At 39.4% G+C, this 14983-nt stretch overlaps 1 pseudogene; it reads left to right on the top strand.

The window, feature by feature from the left end:
- The first annotated feature begins 12839 nt into the window (after positions 1-12839).
- LOC126007262 (E3 ubiquitin-protein ligase ARIH2-like) lies at positions 12840-14643 on the top strand (annotated as a pseudogene).
- Positions 14644-14983: the final 340 nt, after the last annotated feature.

The raw sequence follows: 14983 nt of genomic DNA, 5'->3' as shown, positions 1-14983 counted from the left end.
GTTATCATTCTCAGTAAAGATTTTCATGCCCTAAGGATAGCATGCAAGACCTTCAGTATTCAAGAGTACTCTGGGGCTGGAGCAGTGGTGCAAGTGGTAAGGCGTCTGCCTTGTCCATGTTTGATCCCCCAGCATCCCATATAGTCCCCCAATCCAGGAGCTATTTCTGAGTGCATAGCCAGGAGTAACCCCTGAGCATCATTGAGTGTGCCCCCCCCCCCAAGAAAAAGAGTATTCTGAAGTTGTGTATAATATGAATGCGGTGCTAACCATGACTATGAAGGACCTTCTGAATCATCTTCTAGATGAATTAGATGAATCAATACTGCACAATTGTACAGCAGGGAGGTCACTTGCTTTGCACAAGAACAATCTGCTTGTTCTTTTTTTTTTTTAAACTTTATTGATTGATTAATTGGTTGTTGGGCCACATCCAATGGTGCTCAGGGGTTATTCCTGGCTCTGCACTCCAGAATTGCCCCTGGCAGTCTGCGGGCCATATGGGATGCCAGGAATTGAACAGGGTCCCTTCTGGGTTGGCTGCCTGCAAGGCAAAAAGCCCTTCCACTGTACTATCTCTTCACCCTCCAATCTGCTGTTACTGCATTTAATATGATTCTTTGAGCCTTGCCAGGAATAATTCCTGAGTACAGAGCTAGGACTAATCCTTGAGTTGAAAGCTAAGAAAGTTGAGTGTAAAACCAGCAGTGACTCCTTGAGCAGTGCTAGGTGTGGACCCAAAATAAAACCAAACAAATATCATGACTTAATTTTTCCTAATAACTGAATAGTATTATATTATGTAGATGTACCAAAGTTTCTTTTTACTCATCTGTTCTTAGATACTTAGATTGTTTACAGATTCTGGCTATTGTGAATAGTGCTGCAATGAACAGAGCTGTGCAGAGAGGGCTTTTCTACATTGTGTTTTTGTATATTACTAGGAGTGGTATTAGTGAGTAATATGGAAGCCCAATTTATTATTCTCTTAGGACTATTTATATTGTTTTCCAAAAAGGTTAGACCAATTGACATTCCCACCAGTAGTGAATGAGTCCTTTTCTCCCCATATCTGCAATGAGTATTGTTCTTTTGTTGTTGTTTTTGTTATTTTGATGTATACCAATCAGGGATGTGAAGTGATATGTTGTTATTGTTTTGATTTACAGCTCTCTGATGATTAATGATGTGGAGTATCTTTTCATGTGCCTTTTGGTTATCTGTACTTCTTTGCGGAAATATCTGTTTATCTCTTCTTCGAATTTTGGATAGTCTTAGATTTTATTTTTCTTGTTAAACTCTATCAGTTCTTATACATGGATGAATGTGGAAAGTATTATACTAAACAAAAAAAGTCATAAGGAGGGGGATAGACAAAATAATTGCACTCATTTGTGGGATATGAAAAAAAAGATTTATGGTATTAATATTCAGAGACAATAGAGACAAGGAAGCTTGTGGTAGGAATCTTGACACAAATAGTGGGATGGGGGTACAATTAGGGCAGAGAAGGGACCGCTATGACAATGATAGTTGGAAATAATCACTCTGGACAAGAACTGGGTACTGAAAAGAGATAAAATAATATGCATGCTACATCTATAGTTACAATAGTGCAAACCACAATGTATAAAAGGAAAAAAATGAGAGAGAGAAAAGAATGTTTGCCATAGAGGCAGGCAGGGGGAGAAAGCAGAAGAGATTGCAGGATAGAAACTGCAGACATTGTTGGTAAGAAATATGCACTGGTTAAGGGTTTTGTACATTGTATGGTTATAAGTCAATCATGATCAACTTGGTAACTGTGAGCCAATTAAATAATTTGTTTATTAATAAAATAAAATTCAAACATAAAAAAATAACACACAATTGTATTTTGGTACCTGGTAAAGAATAATCAGTGGTGATTTTATAGACCACATCTAGACATTGGAAATCTATAAGTCTGTCATGCATGTGGCATTTTTAAAGAATAATTAAAGGGACCAGAGGGACAGTTCTGTCACTTCTGTCAATATTGTGCTTGCCTGTCAAGCAAACCCTGGTTCAAACCCCAGCATTCCTTATGGTTCCCAGAACATTGCCAGGAGTTATTTCTGAGTGCAGAGCCAGAGTAACTCCTGAGCATTACTGTGTGTGGTCCCAAAACTAAAACAAATAATAACAACAAAAGGTTTAAAACTATCCATATGGGCTATGGAGCCTAAGAACATTTCAAAAGTTTTCAAAGTTTGAAGCAACTTACTTTCTGTTCCTCAAGGTTAATTAAAATCCTTAACTTGGAATGTAATTATCTAGTCACCGTATAGGGATCACCTCCCACCTTTCTCAGAACATAACCAGTCCATGACTTCATGGAAAAATAAATAGTCAGTTTCCTAAGCCTAGTGTCCTTCTATCTAGAAACTTGGGAATTAACTTTAGACTTTCATCCTGAACCACTTTACTTTTAGCCTCTCATACCATTCTCGTATTCATTGCAGCCCCACATCTAGAACAGTGCCTAACACTTCAGATACTAAAATATGTGCTGGCTGATTTTTCAGCCTCGGAGGAAGTTCTACCCCAGCAGGGGGCAGGCCGATCTTTCTGCTGGGCTCATTTTTCTCCATTTCCCTCCTGCAGGTCAGCCTCCCCTCTATGAACTTCTTCCCTTACTTCATAAAAGATCTCAAGTCTCCCTCAGTTGAATAAAAATAGCACTCACCGCTAGCCCTCTAGCTAATATTGTTTTCTTTGCCAATTTTTCTCCTACTTCTCTCGTTAAGCTCTGTATTCCTTTATCACTCTACTGGAAAGACTTTCAACATGCTCAGGAGTGGCTCCAGTAATCCTTCTGAATCACTACCTTTGTTTGTGTAGAAAGGCCACGTTGTCCTCAATGCTTCCCTATACTGGGGAGAAAATTTTACATTCTCAATCTTTTGGGCTCATTAGACCTCTCTCTTGAGTTCTTTCTAGAAAGAACTCTTAAGTCCCGCCCCCCCCCCCCACACACACACAGAGCACACACACACTGCCTTTCCTTTCTCATTTCCTCTTTTTGTTTTCTTGGACTTAACTATGTTTTACATGCTTGAAAGGACATGAACAACCTTTTCATAATTCCAGACTGATCCCAGCTTCCCACACAGCTCCACTTAAGTGCTGCACAGGAACCTCAGATATATCACCAATATGCCTCAAACGCTCATCTTTATGGTGTTTATTTCCTGAGACTACCCTGGGGATAACAACAAATGTATCAATATTTATTTCAGGAAATATAATTTAGGAGTAAGAAGCAGAAAGAAGTTTATAGAATATAGAGATAGGTTCATGCTCAGATTTAAAGAGCTGAGACTTAATCAATGCACAGAGAGTAGAGTCTGGTGCTAAATAGGAGTTTGAAAGAGAGACCACAGAATGAGATTGACTAGTTTTGATGTTTCTTATAGAAAACACCAGGCTACATCTAGAAGGTGGAAAACATCTGTATCTGGAATGCCACTGGGTGGAGCCCTGCTGACAGTTCTGGTGGGAAGCAAGCCAGAAAGGACATATTATTCTCATCTTCTTCCACCTCTTCTTCTTACCCTCTTTCTTCTCATTCTTATCTCGCTCTCCTCCTCCCCCGTGTCATGACCATCCATTTCCTCCTTCTCTCTTTCTTTTCCTTCTCCTCCTCCTCCTCTTCCCCCTCCTCTTCCTGCCCTTCTCCTCTACTTCTTCCTCCTCATTCTACTTTTCTTTTTCCTCCTCTCTTCCTCCCCTCCTCCTTTTTGCTTTACTTCCTCCCCTCCTAATTCCCCCCTTTTCTCTTCTTCCTTATTCTTCTCTTCTTCCTCTTCTACCTCTTCCCTAACTTCCTCTTTCTTCTCCTCCTTCTCCTCCTTCCTCTTCTCCTTCACTTCCTGTAATTCTCTCTAGCAGCTCTGTTGCTGTATAGCTAATAAGAAGTTCTCAGGTATCACAGAATGCGATGAACTCGAAGCTGAATAGATCATTAGTATTCCATCATTTACCTCCAAATCTACTCTCCCACATCATGTTCCTTGTCCGAAGAAGACTTTACCTGCTTCTGCTTCAAAGTAGCAAAGCGAGTCATCTTGAACTCTGTCCTTTCTTATATCCCACAGTTCCCAATGAATAACTACAGGGGATTAATGCCAATGATTTTTATTTCCCAGAAAAGTCTATCTTCTATCTGTATATTGGCCCATTGGCAAAAACCGTTCTCATATTTCTAAATCCAGCTGCCATGACTTTCTGAGAAACACCACCCCCGCCAGTTCCCCAACATGATTCTACTCATTTGTCTTTGTGTCCCTTTCATGGTTTATCTCTATTATATTATTTATTATATGAACAATTTACATGTAAATTTGTCTCCCAAATGACTTAGTTTCAGCAAGTGACAGGAAAGTTCAAGAGGGATATTCAACCCAAGATGAAGGTCTTACCTATTTACATGGAGACCATGTTTGGTATGTAGTATAGAGTATGACAAAAAGTTTCTATAATTAAAAAAAACTGATTACTATCTTTGCTATTTGGTTACAGCTCTCTTCAATTAACATTCACTGAGTTCCTTTTCCACAGAGCTGGTTAATCACTTTGTGACATTTTCTCATAAAAAATTAGAACCAAATCAGTGTGGGAAGACTTCCTGGTGATGTGCATACTCATTTAAAATTCTCCCCTTTTTGTCTCAAAATAAGATATGGACACAGCTTAAAGTGAAATGATACTTAAAATTCTAGAACATTTTATGACACAGTAGTTATCATCTGCCTATTTCAAATATCGTCCTCAGACATAATTCCTCTTAACTCCACAATTCTAAATCAACGATGCATATTATAAATTTAGTGAGAGGGGTAGATAGATCAGCACTTCACTCATGTTTTCTTGGGCCTTTTTCAACTATGCAGCTGACCCAGTTCCAACATCTGTATTTCTTTTTTTTTTAATATTTTTTATTTAAACACCTTGTTTACAAACATGATTGTGGTTGGGTTTCAGTCATATCAAGTGACACCCACCCCATCACCAGTGCAACATTTCCATCACCAAAGACCCAAATATCCCTCCTCCCCTCCCCGCCCCTACCTGTACTCTAGACAGGCTTTCCACTTCCCTCATATATTCTCATTGTTAGGATAGTTCGCAATGTGGTTATTTCTCTAACTAAACTCATCACTCTTTGTGGTGAGATTCATAAGGTCGGCTGTAACGTCCAGCCCTCCTCTCTTTTGTCTCTGAAAATTGTTGAAAAATGTCTTTCATTTTTCTTAAAACCCATAGATGAGTGAGACCATTCTCTGTCTTTGTCTTTCTCTCTAACATATCACTCAGCATAATAGATTCCATGTATTCCATGTATAGGAAAATTTCATGACTTCATTTCTCCTGATGGCTGCATAATATACCATTGTGTATATGTACCACAGTTTCTTTAGCCATTCATCTGTTGAAGGGCATCTTGGTTGTTTCCAGAGTCTTGCTATAGAAATAGTGCTGCAATAAATATAGGTGTAAGGAAGGGATTTTTGTATTGTATTTTTGTGTTCCTAGGGTATATTCCTAGGAGTGGTATAGCTGGATCATATGAAAGCTCAATTTCTAGTTTTTGGAGGAATCTCCATATCGCTTTCCATAAATGTTGAACTAGTCTGCATTCCCACCAGCAGTGGATAAGAGTTCCTCTTTCACCGAATCCCCGCCAACACTGCTTGTTCTCATTCTTTGTGATGTGTGCCAGTCTCTGTAGTGTGAGGCAGTAACTCATAGTTGTTTTGATTTGTATCTTTCTGATGACTAGTGATGTGGAGCATTTTTTCATGTGCTTTTGGCCATTTGTATTTCTTCTTTATCAAAGTGTCTGTCCATTTCTTCTCCCCATTTTTTGATGGGATTAGATGTTATTTTCTTGTAGAGTTCTGTCAGTGCCCTGTATATTTTGGATATTAGCCCTTTATCTTATGAGTATTGGGTGATTAGTTTCTCCCACTCAGTGGGTGGCTCTTCTATCCTGGGCCCTATTTCCTTTGAGGTGCAGAAGCTTCTCAGCTTAATATATCCCATCTGTTAACCTCTGCTTTCAGTTGCTTGGAGAGTGCAGTTTCCTCCTTGAAGATGCCTTTAGTCTCAATGTCATGGAGTGTTATACCTACGTGTTGTCCTATATACCTTATGGTTTCAGGTCTGATATCAAGGTCTTTAATCCATTTGGATTTTCTCTTCGTCCATAATGTTAGCTGGGGGTCCAAGTTCGCTTTTCTGCAAGTGACTAGCCAGTTGTGCCACTTGTTGAAGAGGCTTTCTTTGCTCCATTTAGGACTTCTTGCTCCTTTATCAAAGATTAGATGATTGTATGTCTGGGGAGCATTCTCTGAGTACTCAAGTCTATTCCACTGATCTGAGGGTCTGTCTTTATTCCAATTCCAAGCTGTTTTTATAACTATTGCTTTGTAATATAGTTTAAAGTTGGGGAACGTAATGCCTCCCATATTCTTTCCCCAATAATTGCTTTGGCTATTCAAGGGTGTTTATTGTTCCAAATGAATTTCAAAAGTACCTGATCCACTTCTTTGAAGGATGTCATGGGTATCTTTAGAGGGATAGCATTAAATCTGTACAATGCTTTGGGGAGTATTGCCATTTTAATGATGTTAATCCTGCCAATCCATGAGCAGGGTATGTGTTTCCATTTCCATGTGTCCTCTCTTATTTCCTGGAGCAGAGTTTTATAGTTTTCTTTGTATAGGTCCTTCACATCTTTAGTCAAGTTGACTCCAAGACATTTGAGTTTGTGTGGCACTATTGTGAATGGGGTTGTTTACTTTATGTTCATTTCTTCCCTATTATTATTGGTGTATAGAAAGGCCATTGATTTTTGTGTGTTAGTTTTGTAGCCTGCCATCTTGCTATATGTGTCTATTGTTTCTAGAAGCTTTTTGGTAGAGTCTTTAGGGTTTTCTAAGTAGAGTATCATGTCATCTGCAAACAGTGAGAGCTTGACTTCTTCCTTTCCTATCTAGATTCCCTTGATATCTTTTTCTTGCCTGATTGCTATAGCAAGTACTTCCAGTGCTATGTTAATAGGAGTGGTGAGAGAGGACAACCTTGTCTTGTGCCAGAATTTAGAGGGAAGGCTTTTAATTTTCCTCCATTGAGGACAATATTTGCCACTGGCTTGTGGTAGATGGCTTAACTATATTGAGAAAGGTTCCTTTCATTCCCATCTTGCTGAGAGTTTTGATCAAGAATGTGTGTTGGACCATATCAAATACTTTCTCTGCGTCTATTGATATGATCATGTGATTTTTATTTTTCTTGTTGTTGATGTTGTGTATGATATTGATAGATTTATGGATGTTAAGCCATCCTTGCATTCCTGGGATGAAACCAACTTGATCGTAGTGAATGATCTCCTTAATGAGGCATTGAATCCTATTTTCCAGGATTTTGTTGTAGATCTTTGCATCTGTGTTCATCAGGGATATTGGTATGTAATTTTTTTTGCGTAGCATCTCTGTCTGGCTTAGGTATCAAGATGATGTTGACTTCATAAATGCTATTTGGAAGTGTTCCCGTTTTTTCAATTTCATGAAAGAGCCTGGCCAGGGTTGGTAGTAGTTCCTCTTGAAAAGTTTGAAGGAATTCATTAATGAATACATTTGAACCTGGGCTTTTGTTTTTGGGAAGACATTTCATTACCATTTTAATTTCATCAATAGTGATGGGGTTGTTTAGATATGCTACATCCTCTTTATTCAACTGTGGGAGGTTATAAGAGTCCAAGAATTTATCCATTTCTTCCAAGTTCTCATTTTTAGTGGCATAGAGTTTCTCAAAGTAGTTTCTGATAACCCTTTGAATCTCTGCAATATAGGTAGTAATCTCCACTTTTTCATTTCTAATACAAGTTATCAAGTTTTTTCTCTCTCTCTTTCTTTGTTTGTTTTACTAGTGGTCTATCAATCTTGTTTATTATTTTCAAAGAACCAACTTCTGCTTTCGTTGATCTTTTGGATTGTTTTTTGGGTTTCCACTTTGTTGATTTCTGCTCTCAGCTTTGTTATTTCCTTCTGTCTTCCTATTTTTGGGTCCTTTAGTTGAGCACTTTCTAATTCTATGAGCTGCGTCATTAAGCTATTTAGGTAGGCCTCTTCTTCCTTCCTGATGTGTGCTTGCAAAGCTATAAATTTTCCTCTCAGTACTGCTTTAGCTGTGTCCCATAAGTTCTGATAGTTTGTGTCTTTATTATCATTTGTTTCCAGGAAAGTTTTGATTTCATCTTTGATTTTATCTTGGACCCACTGGTTATTCAGTATGAGGCTGTTTAACTTCCAGGGGTTAAAGTTTTTCTTCTTTGTCTCTTTGGAATCACATATAATTTCAGAGCCTTGTGGTCAGTGAAGGTAGCCTGCAAAATTTCTATCCTCTTGATAGTATGGAGGCATGTTATTATAATATTATGGAGGCCAGCATGTAGTCTATCCTGGAGTATGTCCCATGTACATTGGAGAAAAATGTGTATCCAGGTTTCTGGGGATGGAGTGTCCTATATATATATACTAGGCATCTTTCTTCCATTTCTCTTTTCAGGTCTAGTATATTCTTGTTGGGTTTTAGTCTGGTTGACCTATCCAGTGTTGACAAAGCCGTTTTGAGGTCCCCCACAATTATTGTGTTATCATTGATATCATTTTTCAGATTTGTCAACAATTGTATTAAATATTTGGTGGCTTCTCATTTGGTGCATATATGTTTAGGAGAGTTATTTCTTCCTGCTGTACATACCCCTTGATTAATACAAAATGTCCATCTTTGTCCCTTACAACTTTCTTGAGTATAAAGTTTACATAATCTGATATTAGTATGGTCACTCCAGCTTTTTTATGGGTGTTGTTTGCTTAGATGATTTTCCTCTAGCCTTTTATTTTGAGTTTATGTTTGTCCTGACTATTCAGGTGCGTTTCTTGTAGGCAGCAGAAGGTTGGATTGTGTTTTTTGATCCATTTAGCCACTCTGTGTCTCTTAACTGGTGCATTTACTCCATTGACGTTGAGAGAAAGAATTGTCCTGGGATCGAAATTTGGTGTGTATTTTGGTCAGTCTTGTCTTAAATTAGGTCTTTCAGTTTTTCTCTTAACACTAGTTTTAAGTCTGTAAAGTTTCTGAGCTATTGTTTGTCTGCGAATTCATGTATTCTTTTGTCAAATCGGAAAGTGAGTTTTGTTGGGTACAGTATTCAGGCAAAGCATATATTTCATTGAATTTCGTCACTATTTCCCACCACTGCTTTCTGCCCTTGAGAATTTCTGGTGACAGGTCTGCTGTAAATCTCAAGGATGTTCCTTTGAATGTAATTTCCCTTTTTGATCTTTCTGCTTTCAGAATTCTGTATCTGTGGGATTCGTCATTATGACTAGGATGTGTCTTGGGGTATTTTTTCTGGGGTCTCCTTTGGTTGGTACTCTTCGGGCATGCAGCATTTAATTGCACATATTCTTTAGCTCTGGAAGTTTCTCTTTAATGTTGTTCTTGATCATTGATTCTCCCTGGGAATTTTCTTCCTGGGTCTCTGGGACTCCAATGATTCTTATGTTGTTTCTGTTGAGCTTATCATAGACTTCTATTTTCATCCATTCACATTCTTTGACTAATTTTTCCATTGTTTGATCATTTGCTTTATGTTTTTTTCCAATCTCTCCCACTGTATGGTGTTGTTATTTATCTCATCTTCCATAGCACTAATTTTATTCTCAGCTTCTGTTACCCTGTTGGAGAGCTTATCCATTTTGTCATTCAATTTGTTTACTGAGTTTTTCAGGCCTGTTATTTGACCTGTTATTTCAGGTTGGAGTTTTCTGATTTCTGTCTTCATAATTTATTGGTTTTTATTAGTGTTCTGTTCAACTCAACCCATGGTTTCTTTGAGTTCTTTGAGCATCTTCCATATTTCTTGTCTGTACTCCTTATCTGAGAGACTAATTTTTGGTTGACCATTTTCTGGTTATCAGAATTGTCATCTTCATTCTCTATGTCTGATGCTGGCCTGTGTTATTTCCTCATTGACACACTCGTGTTGTGGGCTTTTCTACGTGTTGTGGTGGTATTCATTGACTAAATAATGTGCACGGCCACACTCCTCTGGCTCCACCCTTCTGGGTGGGTTGACTCGCCTCCAAGGAAGGGGAGCTCTCCGTGGATGAAGCCTCACATAGGATCAAATCTTAGGCCTGAGCACGCAGCAGAGAAGACAGTCCGAAGAGAAATGCTGGATTTCAGAGATCCAACACAGTTCCTAGTGTGATTTTTTTCTTACTTTTGCAGTGGCGTTCTTTCATTAGAAAGAGTGCACAGCTGCCTAGTAAAGTGGAGCATCCATGCTCTTCTGGAGCCTCTGGGAGAGCAAATTTTCTGGGCCCTTTTTGGCCCACTCCCAAGAGGTTTAGGAGATAGGACAGTAGACACACTAAGGCAGCACTCACAGTTTGTCACAGTCGAGGACCACTGGGCAGGCATAGATTTTCTCAGCCTGATGTCACAAACAGGGACCTGCCTTCTGCGAAGTACTGCTTATAGCCAGTTTTCACGTTTGGAAGCAGTTCCTTGGCGATCCGGCCTGTGAATGAGCTTCTGGGAGAGCGAATTTTTTGGGCCCTTTTCAGCCCACTCCCAAGAGATTCAGGAGACAGGACAGTAGACAAACACACACAGGCAGCACTCACAGTTTCTCACAGTCGGGAAGCGCTGGGCAGGCATAGATTTTCCCCAACATCTGTGTTTCTTTGCATGTGGGCTTTGTTCAAAGTCTTCTGTGCCTGTATACAGAGAAGACAGAAAATTCTGTGGAATGTTTTCTGCTTGATGAGACCTGGTGTATGAATGCCTTCACTTTATGAATGCTGTGATAAACAAACTTTAAGGATGGACTAAGCTCTCCAGAATTTTTCTTTGGGGTAGGGATCAAATAAATCCAAGTGGATCTGTGTCTAAAATGTACTCCGAGGATATATTTTGAGTGGTATTGCTATGAGAGAATTTTCTCATAAGAAAGACTCAAATGGAGGCTCCAGGCTATCTGCTGCCAATATAGAATTCTTTTTTGGGGGGCACTATTATTTTACCTTTGAGTCACTAAAGCAATCATTGGGGGAAAAAAGATGAGGGGGCATCATTTTCCTCAATTTTAAATTGTACTATAAAGTAGTAGTCATGAAAACAGCAGGGTATTGGAATAAGGGCAGATACTCAGATATTGAATATTTTGAGACTGATCCCAGGTACATGATAATTTTTGGTATGGGGCAAGAAATACAAAGTGGAGCAATGGGAAGCCTCTTCCACAAAGTTTTACTGGAAAACTAGTCAAATAAAAAAAAACCTCAGATATCTCTTTAACACAATGCAGGAAGGTAAAAAAAAATAAAAAAAGACCTTGATATCATACCTGAAATCATAAGGTACATAAAGGAAAACATAGGTAGACTATTCCATGACATCAAAGCTAAAGGCATCTTCAAAGATGAAGCACAGCTGGTCAAAAAGTGGGGAAAAAATAAACAAATGGGACTGACTACATTAAATGAAGACACTCCTGCACCTTAAAGAAAATGTTGACTAAAATATAATGACTACTTATGGAATGGGAGAAACTATTTATCTAAAGCACATCTGATAAGGAGTTAATATCCATAATATATGACAGTGGTAGAGCTTATCAAGAAAAATACATCTAACCCTATCCAAAAATGGAGAGATGATGAAAAAGAAATTTACATGACCAAGAGACACATAAAAGAGTGCTTTGGGATATACACTTTACTATAGGCATTAGGAGATTATAACTGGAAGAGGACAATGTGGAATAAAGAGATCAATTTTGTTGTTGTTATTCTGTAAATAAATAACTTATGGATAGTTTCTTAACACTTTGAAAATGATCTTTGCCAATCAGTATATTGTAAGTGATCTTTAACAAAATCCAATAACCATGTCTCCGTGTATTGAGGCCACCCAATGTGTTATTGTTTGATGGTGGAAGTTTTTGTGAGACAATAAGGTTTACATGAGTTTATTTATAAGGGTGGAGCTTCCTATGTGAGATTAGTGTCCCCATTAAAATGAATAGAACCCTTCTTTCCTTCCATTCTTCTCATCATGTGAGGAAATAGAAAGAAGGTGGCCATATATAAGTGAACTCTTACCAGAATTTAAAGTGTTAGTTACTTAAACTTTCTAGGTTCTTCTGTGATAAATGAGTGTTGTTATTTGAGTCAGAGATAATACATTGGTTATAGTGCATGCCTTGTATGTGATCAGCTAGGATTCATTTCCAGGCACCTTATATGGTTCCTAGAGCCTGCCAGGAATAACCTCTGAGCACTATGGGTATAGTACAAAACAAATACAAGTGTTGTTCAAACCACCAGTCTAGGCCACTTAAAAAATTCAGAAAAGGATAGGGACTATAGAGATAGCACAGAGGTCAAGGCACTAGTACATGGCTAACTCTGGTTCAATCCCCAGTTCTGCATATCTGAGCACCATCAATAATTGTCATTGAGGGGGTTACAAGCTAGCTTTTCAGGAGGAAGCATCGTGGGCTTTGACTGGCAATGGCCTGCAGCCTCCATTTAGGCCACTGCACCCAAGTCTTATTCCTCTAGCCCTGCCCTGCCCAGACAGGCCTGGTAGGGTTCAGGGCCTCTAGGCAGTGGATCCCGAAGACAGAACACTAATGCATTTGAGAAAGTGATAAATTTTCGGGGGAGGGAGAAATCCTGCTTTCCTGATCTGCAGTTTGGCTGGATGCTAAGATGTCTGTGATGCTAAGATGAATAGCCATGTCAGACATATCTGACAGCAATAAAGAAGACTGATCCAAATCGTGAGAAGGAGGAAGAGGAAGAAGATGAGGACCCTGGAGACATTGAAGACTATTATGTGGAAATAGCCAGTGATGTGGAGCAGCAGGGAGCTGACGCCTTTGGTATTCCTGAGGAATACCAGTTGACTGGTTTGACCTACAAGGAATCAGAGAGTGCCCTCACCGAACATATGATCAGCTTAGCCTCTGTCCAAAAGGTATTTTATTCAGTTGCTGAACTTATATTAGTTAATGTCTACTGGCAAGTTGCAGAGATTTTGGACAGATACAAATTTAATTCTGCTCAGTTGCTTGTTGAGGCTCGAGTTCAACCCAATTCATTGATACATGTAATCACGACCCATCCCTCTCACCACTGTGCAGTGTGTATGCAATTTGTGCATAAGGAAAATCTTCTCTGTCTGGCTTGTCAGCATCAGTTTTGCCACAGCTTCTGGGAGTAGCACTATTCAGTGTTTATGTAGGATAGTGTAGATGTGGGAGTCTTTTGCATGGCCCAAGACAGTCTACTTCAAACACCACAGGACTTTTTTTTTCCATTGCTGCTCAATGAAGAATTAAGAGACAAATACAGCATGCTACCTCTTCAGGGACTATGTGGAGAGTCATTATCAGATCCAACTGTGCCCTGGTGCAGACTGCCTCATGGTTATCTGAGTACAGGAACCCAAAGCTCGCCATGCACAGTGCAATCTGTGAAACAACTCTACTGTTTCAAGTGTCATCAGATGTATCATGCTCCCACAGACCACGCCACCATCCAGAAATGGCTCACAAAGTATGCAGATGATTCTGAAACAGCTAACTACATTAGTGCTAACACTAAAGAATGTCCCAAGTGCAACACTGCATTGAGAATAATGGAGGCTGCACGCATATGCAATGCTCCAAGTGTAAACACAACTTCTGCTGAATGTGTCTAGGACAGGGGTCTCAAACTCACAGCCCGCGGACTGTTTGCGGCCCTCCGTACAACATTTTGTGGTCTGCGGCCGGCCTTCAAATATCGCAGTATTCACGATTATTCGCTTACCGAATAATCGCAATAAAAATCGCATTAGTAAGAAAAAAATCACATTAAACATTCGCATACCCCGAGCAGTTCCGTTCGGGGTATGCAAATGTTTAATGCTATTTTTTTGCGATTTTTTTCTTACTAATGCGACTTTTTATTGCGAATATTCGGTAAGTGAAATCCCTTATGTGGCCCTGCCTCACCCCGACTTTGCCTCCTGCTGCCCCCAGGTAAATTGAGTTTGAGACCCCTGGTCTAGGAGATTGGAAAACCCATGGCAGTGAGTACTATGAATGTAGTTGGTACAAAGAGAATCCTGGCATTGTTAACAAGAGTCAACAGGCCCAAGCCAGAGAAACCCTCAAGAAGTACTTGTTCTACTTTGAGAGTAGAACCACAAGAACTTGCAGCTAGAGGTACAGACATACCAGCAGATTCATGAGAAAATTTAGGAGAGGATCTTTAATAATCTGGGAACATGGATAAACTGGCAGTCTACAAAATGCTGCCACGCTCTTGGCCAAATGTCTCTTCATCCTGCAATATACCTACCTATATGCATACTACGTGGAATCTGGACCCAGGAAGAAGCTGTTTGAATACCAGCAAGCTGAGTTGGAGACTGAGATTGAAAACCTATCATGGAAAGTGGAGCGTGCAGATAGCTATAATAAAGGGGATGTAGAACCAGATGCAAATAGCAGAACGGTGAAGAGCCCTGCTAAAGGATTTCCATGACACCTAGCTTTGGACATGAATGTGCTGGAATGAGTAAGATGTGGCTGCAAAGTCTCCCGGCTGCCATACTGCATGCTGTAGGTGATATTTCATGACCTCAGGCAACAGCCAGGGCCCCACTGCTAAGAGACACTGGCTGCACATCTCTTAATCATTTTATTTTCTTCTCATCTTTCACTTTTTGTTTCTACCAAGCATAGAAGCTACATTGAATTGGTCTCTTTTCAGGACTTTTAATTCCCCCTAGATGGTTATTGGGAGGGAGGGAAAGTTTTATTTCTGAATGACTATTAATAGTATTAGATCATTACAACTTAATGCAATTTTCAAATGTTGTTAAATTATAT

The sequence above is a fragment of the Suncus etruscus genome, chromosome 4, assembly GCF_024139225.1.
Source record: "Suncus etruscus isolate mSunEtr1 chromosome 4, mSunEtr1.pri.cur, whole genome shotgun sequence".
NCBI classification, from domain to species: Eukaryota; Metazoa; Chordata; class Mammalia; order Eulipotyphla; family Soricidae; genus Suncus; species Suncus etruscus.
The sequence above is the reverse complement of the archived record's forward strand: the minus strand, read 5'-3'. Positions and strand labels throughout refer to the sequence as shown.